The following is an 8,694-nucleotide window of genomic DNA, read 5'->3' as shown; positions in this document are numbered from 1 at the left end:
CAGCATTGTTGTAAGGTTTGAAGGCTTCTATGCCATAATGACCCAGAGAGCCATGCTGGCTGGAGTCAGGGCTTTGTGCTTTGACTCTTGGTAGGGTCACCCATACCAAACAGGTCAAAGGGAAGAGGCCAGTCTAAGACTGGTCCACCGGTCCTCTAGGTTTGGGGGTTCAGCTCAGGGCTAATAACCCTGACGGGTAAAACAAAATAGTTACAGAAACAGTGATGAAGAATCCTTCTTAATCTGTGTGCGACAGTATGTACAGACAGAGATGGGGGGGCCTTCACTGTTTCCAGAAACGCCAGCAGTAAGTGAGTTGTCTATCATAGATTTAAAATCCTATACAGATTGTGACTGGGTAAGAAAGTCTACATGGCAATGGATCAGACATGATCTTACCAGGTTCGAAGGGCCAAATACCATGGAAACAGACCTTTCTGCCCAAACAGTCCATGCTGACCAAGATGCCTGTCTAAGCTAGTCCCATTTGCCCGTGTTGGACCCATATCCCTCTAAAACAGGGGCTCCCAACCTGGGATCCGTGGGCCTCTTGGTAGGGGTCCATGGCATAAAAAAGCTTAATGATGTTCTTTTCCTATAACAGGGTAATGAAAACTAGACAACACTCCGGATGTGGCCTCACCGACATCTTACACAACAAACAGTAATGGGATGTCCCAAGTCCAGTCTTCACTAGCGAAGATCAGCGTACCATACATCTTCTTCACTACCCGTGACACTGCTCTCAAGAATGGTCAGCTTCCTGCTTCCACTTTCGATATCTTCATTGAGTGGAAACGCACACCGATTCTGAAAGCTCGGTATTGCTGAGAGTAGAAGTGAGGTTTTTGACACTGACACGGGCAGGGTCAGAATGAACACACGCCATGTTCACACGTTACCATAGAACATAGAAATCTGCAGGACATTACAGCACGTTGTGCCAACCATGTAACCTGCTCTAGAAATTGCCTAGAATTTCCCCAGCACATAGCCCTCCATTTTTCTAAGCTCCATGTACCTCAATAAAAGGCTCTTAAAAGACCCTATTGTATCCACTTCCACCATCACCACCGGCAGTGCATTCCCCACACCCACCACTCTCTGTGTGAAAAACTTACCTCTGACATCCCCCTTGTACCTGTTTCCAAGCACCTTAAAACTATTTCCCCCTCGTGTTAGCCATTTCAGCCCTGGGAAAAAATCTCTGGCTATCCACATGTTCAATGCCCCTCATCATCTTATACACCTCTATGAGGTCACCTCTCATCTTCTGATGCTCCAAGGAATAAGGGCCAAGTTCACTCAACTTATTCTCATTAAGTTACACCCTCCAATCTAGGCAACATCATTGTAAATCTCCTCTGCACTCTCTCTCTATAGTATCCACATCCTTCCTGTAGTGAGGTGACCAGAACTGAACATAGTATTCCAAGTGGGGTCTGTCCGAGGTCTTATAGCTGTAACATTACCTCTCGGCTCTTGAACTAATTCCCATTGTTGATGAATGACAGCACACTATAAGCCTTCTCAACCACACTGTCAACCTGCGCAGCAGTTTTGAGTGCCCTATTGACACGGACCCCAAGATCTCTCAGATCCTCCATGCTGCCAAAAGCCTTACCCTTCATATTATATTCTGTCTTCAAATTTGACCTACCAAAATGAACCACTTCATAGTTATCTGGGTTGAGGCACATCTGCCACTTCTCAGCCCAGTCCTGCATCCTGTCAATGTCCCGCTGTAACCTCTGACAGCCCACCAGACCACCTACAACACTCCCAACCTTTGTGTCATCAGCAAACTTACTAACCCATCCCTCCACTTCCTCATCCAGGTCATTTATAAAAATCACAAAGAGGAGGGGTTCCAGAACAGATCCCTGTGGAACACCACTGGTCACTGACCTTCATGTAGAATACAAATCATCTACAACCACCCTTTGCTTTCAGTGAGCAGGCCAATTCTGGGTCCACAAAGCAAGGTCGTCTTGTATCCCATGCCTTTTTACTTTCTGAAGGAGCCTCACATGGGAAACCTTATCAAATGCCTTATTGAAATCCATATACATACATCCACTGCTCTACCTTAATCTATGTGTCTTGTTATATCCTCAAATAATTCAATCAGGCTTGTAAGGCATGACCTGCCCTTGACAAAACCATGCTGACTATCCCTAATCAGATTATGTCTCTCCAAATGCTCACAAATCCTGCCACTCAGGATCTTCTCCAACAACTTGCTCAGCACTGAAGTCAGACTTATTAGAATGTTTATAATTTCCTGGGTTATCTCTACTCCCTTTCTTGAACAATGAAACAACATTTGCAACCCTCCAATCCTCCGGTACTTCTCCTGTCTCTGTTGATGACACAAAGATCATCGCAAGAGGCTCAGCAATCTCCTCCCTCGCTTCCCGCAGTAACTTGGGGAATATCTCATCCGGTCCCGGTCACTTATCTAACTTAATGCTTTTCAAAAGCTCCAGCACATCCTCTTTCTTAATGTCTATATGCTCAAGTGTTTCAGTCTGCTGTAAATCATCCCCACAATTGCCAAGGTATTTTTTGCCTGGTAAATACTGAAGCAAAGTATTCATTAAGTATCTCCGCTGCCTCCTCTGACTCCATGCACACTTTTCCACTGTCACACTTGATTGGTCCTACTCTTACATGACTGATCTTCACATACTGCTAGAATGCCTTCGCATGCTTGTATTTAAGTCATGTATCACAGCACATTCTGAAACATTCCAAATCATGCATGGCTTTTGGTTTTCTAACAGGCCATCTGTTTCCTTCTTGACATCTAACCAAACTCTCGTGCTTATCTCTGATTCCAGTTCTACCCAAGATATAATTTAGGGATCGCTCCTTTGTGACCTCACTTGTCCATTCGTCCCTCTCCACTGATCTCCCTCCTGGTACTTACCCTTGCAAGCTGAACAAATGCTGCACCTCCTCCCTGTGGTGAACTATGTGCCTGTCTGGACACGCCCCTGCTGACTGCTCCTGTGGCTCCTCCCACAGGCCCCTGTATAAAGGCGATCTGAGGCCTGACGCTCGGCCTCAGTCTCCAGGACATTGTATGATAGACACTCACTCCTGGTTCCTTCTTCCAGTCAATAAAAGCCGATATCTTGCCTTACGTCTCAGTGTGAGTTATTGATGGTGCATCAATTTTATTGACTGGAAGTTTTAAAACATGGAACCCGTTTTGCGTCCGGACCGGTTGGATTTGGACCCTCAAGACCCTGACGCGGCTCTCGCTTTTGAACTCTGGCTTGCATGCTTCCAATCATACTTGGCGGAGCTTCGTGCGACTGAACCCGCCGTTATGCACAGAATCCTACTCTCGAGGGTCACCCCCAAAGTTTACTCCATTATCCGGGACCTGCCGACCTACGATGGGGCACTGGACGCCCTCAAAAGACAGTACCTGCGGCCGGTGAACACCGTCTACGCAAGACATCGTTTAGCTACCCGGCAACAGCGGCCTGGCGAATCGTGCGCTGAGTTTCTCCGAGCACTACAGACACTCGTCCGACCTTGCGACTGCAAGACGCTCACGGCAGAACAGCATGCGGAGCTGCTGGTGCGAGACGCCTTTGTGACGGGACTGAGGTCAGTGTACATGTGCCAGCGGCTGCTGGAACACTCCGATCTTACCTTAAGCTCGGCGATCGAGACGGCCAATGCTTTGGAAGCTGCGCTGCATAACGCCGACGCTGTCCAGCTGCGCGATTCCCCGCCGGTTCCGTGGACTCCTCAGACCCCGCCACTGCCGGCTCCCGGGAGCGAATTCGCCAACGCCGCCGCCAGTCGCGATTCCACGAGCTCCCCGACCCAGACCACGGCTGTGGCCCGTCAGAAGCCCGTGTGTTATTTCTGTGGCCATAAAAAACATCCTCGACAACGCTGTCCAGTCAATAAAATTGATGCACCATCAATAACTCACACTGAGACGTAAGGCGAGATATCGGCTTTTATTGACCGGAAGAAGGAACCAGGAGTTAGTGTCTATCATAAAATGTCCTGGAGACTGAGGCACCGTCTGAGGGCCTTGAGAGTGGTGGGAAGAGGGAGTTCTAACAGGGGGCGCATACGTTCGGGATCAGGGCCAATAACCCCGTTTTCCACGACATACCCAAGTATAGCAAGGCGGGTGGTACTACTGACCACACACACACACGGGCCCACACGTCCCATCCAGCACCATGCCGACAGCTGCGCTACCGACACCACTTGCAGCCTCTCCACTCTCAAGGTCCCTCCCCCACCGCTGTTCACCAACCTGACCCCCAAATGTAAACCTGTGGCAACCAAAAGCAGGAGGTACAGCGCGGGGGACAGGGCCTTCATTCAGTCGGAGGTGCAGCGGCTGCTCAGGGAGGGGATCATTGAGCCAAGCTCAAGCCCTTGGAGGGCCCAGGTGGTTGTTGTTCGGACTGGGCAGAAAAATAGGATGGTGGTGGACTATAGTCAAACCATCAATAGGTTTACGCAGCTTGACGCGTACTCCCTACCCCGCATCGCAGATATGGTCAACCAGATTTCTCAGTACAAGGTGTACTCGACAATAGATCTGAAATCCGCTTACCACCAGCTCCCCATCTGCCCAGAGGACCCGAGGCAGGCGGCAGGCTCTGTCACTTCCTGCGCGTCCCTTTCGGTGTCACGAATGGTGTCTCTGTCTTCCAGAGGGAAATGGACCGGATGGTGGACCAGTACCAACTGCAGGCCACATTTCCCTATCTGGATAACATCACCATCTGTGGTCACGACAGGCCAGATCACTACGCCAACCTCCAACGATTTCTCCAAGTGGCCGCAGCTCTGAACCTTACTTATAACAGGGACAAGTGTGTGTTTGGTACCACCCGCCTTGCTATACTTGGGTATGTCGTGGAAAACGGGGTTATTGGGCCTGATCCCGAACGTATGCGCCCCCTGTTAGAACTCTCTCTTCCCACCACTCTCAAGGCCCTCAGACGGTGCCTGGGTTTTTTTTCCTATTACGCCCAATGGGTCCCCCATTACGCAGACAAGGCTCGCCCCCTGGTCAAGTCTACCTCGTTTCCCCTCTCTGCTGAGGCCTGCGCGGCCTTCAACTGCATTAAGGCGGACATTGCCAAAGCTACGATGCATGCAGTGGACGAGACCGCTCCCTTCCAAGTGGAGTGTGATGCCTCCGATTTCGCTCTGGCTGCTACCCTCAATCAGGAAGGCAGGCCAGTAGCATTCTTTTCCCGTACCCTCCAAGGCTCTGAAATTCGGCACTCCGCGGTGGAGAAAGAAGCCCAGGCCATAGTGGAGGCTGTTAGGCACTGGAGGCACTTTCTTGCTGGCAAAAGGTTCACCGTGCTGACCGACCAGCGCTCGGTTGTGTTCCTGTTCAGCAACCAACAGTGGGGCAAAATCAAAAATAATAAGATTTTGCGGTGGAGGATAGAACTCTCCACCTACACCTATGATATCCTGTACCGGCCTGGCAGACTCAATGAGCCCCCTGATGCCCTATCCCGGGGAACATGTGCTAGCACACAGCTCGACCAGCTGTACACCCTTCATGCACAACTTTGCCATCCGGGGGTCACCCGATTTTACCATTTTGTGAAAGCTCGGAACCTGCCATACTCCCTGGAGGACATCAGGACGATGACCAGGGAGTGCCAAATTTGCGCTGAGTGCAAACCGCATTTCTACCGTCCTGACACGGCACAACTTGTCAAGGCCACCCGCCCTTTTGAGCGACTGAGTGTTGACTTTAAGGGCCCCCTTCCCTCCACTGACCGCAATGTCTATTTTCTCAGTGTTATCGACGAGTACTCACGGTTCCCCTTTGCCATCCCCTGCCCCGACACCACTGCCACATCCGTCATAAAAGCCCTGCGCCAGTACTTGCTAGCTAGGGGCATTGCTACCAGTCGGACCACGAGTTATAATCCCCGGGGTAATGGCTAGGTGGAGCGGGAGAATGCCACAGTGTGGAAGGCCACACTTTTAGCCCTTAAGTCAAAAGGGTTGCCGGTCTCTCGATGGCAGGAGGTCCTCCCTGAGGCACTGCACTCTATCCGCTCTCTGTTATGTACGTCCACCAATGCCACCCCTCACGAACGCCTATTCTCTTTTCCCAGGAAGTCTGTCACTGGGACCACCCTACCAGTTTGGCTGACGTCCCCGGGGCCAGTGCTGCTCCGGAAACATGTGAGGAGCAATAAATACTCCCCGCTGGTAGAGAGGGTTCACCTTCTACATGCGAACCCCCAGTATGCTTACGTGGTCTTACCTGATGGGCGGGAGGACACGGTCTCCATCCGCGACCTGGCACCCGCAGATGCAGCAGACCACTACCCTGAACACTCTCCGGTAACTATGAACCCTGTACCCGAGGTGACCGCGTTCACCAGGTCCTACACAGACTCCTCACGACCCTTGTATACCGGGCGTTTCGTACGCATTTATACCAGGCGCCTCGCACATGCATGAGGGATCACCGGCGCCTAGTGGGCAAGAACAAGCGCAACCTCCGTCCCCTGTGCAATCACCAATGTTGCCGGCATCTATGCGGTCACAGCCGGTGCTACGTAGATCGCAGCGACAGATTCGACCACCTGATAGACTTGACTTGTAAGAAACTTCGCCACATGAGGACTCTTTCAAACGAAGGGGGGGGTGAATGTGGTGAACTATGTGCCTGTCTGGACACGCCCCCTGCTGACTGCTCCTGTGGCTCCTCCCACAGGCCCCTGTATAAAGGAGATCTGAGGCCTGACGCTCGGCCTCAGTCTCCAGGACATTGTATGATAGATACTCACTCCTGGTTTCTTCTTCCAGTCAATAAAAGCCGATATCTCGCCTTACGTCTCAGTGTGAGTTATTGATGGTGCATCACTCCCTCACTACCACTCAGGGCCCCAGACAGCCCTTCCAGGTGAGGCAACACTTCAGCTGTGAGTCTGGTAGGGTCATACAGTGTGTCCAGTGCTCCCAGCGTGGCCTCCTGTATGTTGGTGAGACCCGACTTCGCCGAGCACTTACACTCCGCCTGCCGGAAGAAGTGGGATCTCCCAGTGGCCACACATTTTAATTTCACTGCCCATTCCCATTCCGATATGCCCATCCATGCCCACCTCTACTGCCACGATCAGGCCACGCTCAGGTTGGAAGAACAGCACCTTATATTACATCTGAGTAGCCTCCAACCTGATGACATGAACATCGATTTCTCGAACCTCCAATAATGCCCCCCTTCACCATTCCACATCCCCGTTTCTCTCTCTCGCCTTATCTCCTTGCCTGCCTATCACCTCCCTCTGGTGCTCCTTCCCATCTTCTTTCTTCCATGGCCTTCTCCTATCAGATTCCCCCTTCTCCTGTATCTCGTTCACCAATCAACTTCCCAGCTCTTTACTTCATCTCTCCCCCTCCCAGTTTTACCTGTCCACTTTGGGTAGCTCTCTCCCCTCCCTCCACATTTTAAATCTACTCCTCATCTTTTCTTTTCTCCAATTCTGCCAAAGGTCTCGGCCCAAAACATCGACTGTACTTTTGCTACCTGGCCTGCTGAGTTGCTCCAGCATTTTGTGTGTGTTGCTAACATTCCTTCTTTGCCTGATCCTGGGCCTTCCCCATGCACTCACACATTACCACAAGGATACCTTCACAAGGACCTAAGTGGTTCAAGGAGCAGCTCACCATCCCCTCTCCGCCCCAGGTTAGCTGGGGCTGGGCAGTGAGTATCAGCAATGCCCATGGCCCAACCGTGGCAAACGCCATGTGGTGAGAGAAGGGCTCTGCACTCCCACCTAGTGGTGAACAGTAGTAGGTGCAGCAAGAATTCAAAATCAGGTTTGTTATCGCCAATACATCCTGGTGAGGGGTTTTGCCCGACACTGACTGTTCACTCACTCCTTCCATAGACACCTCCTGGCCTGCTGATTCATAGAAACGCAGAAACCTACAGCACAATACAGGCCCTTCAGCCCACAAAGTTGTGCCGAACATGTCCCTACCTCAGAAATTACTAGGCTTACCCATAGCCCTCTATTTTTCTAAGTTCCATGTACCTATCCAAAAGTCTTTTAAAAGACCCTTTCGTATCCACCTCCACCACCTTTGCAGGCAGCCCATTCCACACACTCACCACTCTCTGCATAAAAAACTTACCCCTGACATCTCCTCTGTACCTACTCCCCAGCACCTTAAACCTGCCTCTGACTATCCACACCATCAATGCCTCTCATCATCTTATACCTCCGGCAATTTGTGTCTATTACTTTGATTTTGAACATCTGCAACAGGTATTTTCTTGTTTATTATCACTAGCACGCATAGTTAAAAGCCAGGAAGAATCAATTTACAATAATTGGGAGGAGCTCGCGGCTGAGGGCACAGCTTCAGAATAGAAGATGCACCTTTTGCACTGCGATGAGGAGGGATTTCTTCAGCCAGAGTGAAAACAGAAGAATGGAGTTGAGAGGGAAAGCGAAACAGCCATGATCAAATGGCGAAGCTTCTCGACAGGCCATATGGCTAACTCTGCTGCTATGTTCAATGGGGTTCACGCCTCCTGATTCCAAAACACTGGAAAACTGTGGATGTGTTCCCATAATGGGATGAGATGCTACTTGCCATTTGAAGAAGGCAAGGCAAACTGCTGCAGTGCAAATTGTAGACAGTAGAAACTCCAGC

This window comes from Hypanus sabinus, chromosome 21, assembly GCF_030144855.1.
Source record: "Hypanus sabinus isolate sHypSab1 chromosome 21, sHypSab1.hap1, whole genome shotgun sequence".
Lineage (NCBI taxonomy): Eukaryota > Metazoa > Chordata > Chondrichthyes > Myliobatiformes > Dasyatidae > Hypanus > Hypanus sabinus.
The sequence above is the reverse complement of the archived record's forward strand: the minus strand, read 5'-3'. Positions refer to the sequence as shown.